This window comes from Bison bison, unplaced genomic scaffold (assembly GCF_000754665.1).
Source record: "Bison bison bison isolate TAMUID 2011002044 unplaced genomic scaffold, Bison_UMD1.0 scf7180017860456, whole genome shotgun sequence".
Lineage (NCBI taxonomy): Eukaryota > Metazoa > Chordata > Mammalia > Artiodactyla > Bovidae > Bison > Bison bison.
Genome location: NW_011491028.1, coordinates 120,424 through 120,728, shown reverse-complemented (window position 1 = coordinate 120,728; position 305 = coordinate 120,424).

The following is a 305-nucleotide window of genomic DNA, read 5'->3' as shown; positions in this document are numbered from 1 at the left end:
GTAACAACAGACTGGTTCCAAATAGGAAAAGGAATATGTCAAGGCTGTATACTGTCACCCTGCTTGTTTAATTTATATGCAGAGTACATCATGAGAAACGCTGGACTGGAAGAAACACAAGCTGGAATCCAGATTGCCAGGAGAAATATCAATAACCTCAGCTATGCAGATGACACCACCCTTATGGCAGAAAGTGAAGAGGAACTCAAAAGCCTCTTGATGAAAGTGAAAGTGGAGAGTGAAAAAAGTGGGCTTTAAAGCTCAACATTCAGAAAACGAAGATCATGGCATCTGGTCCCATCACT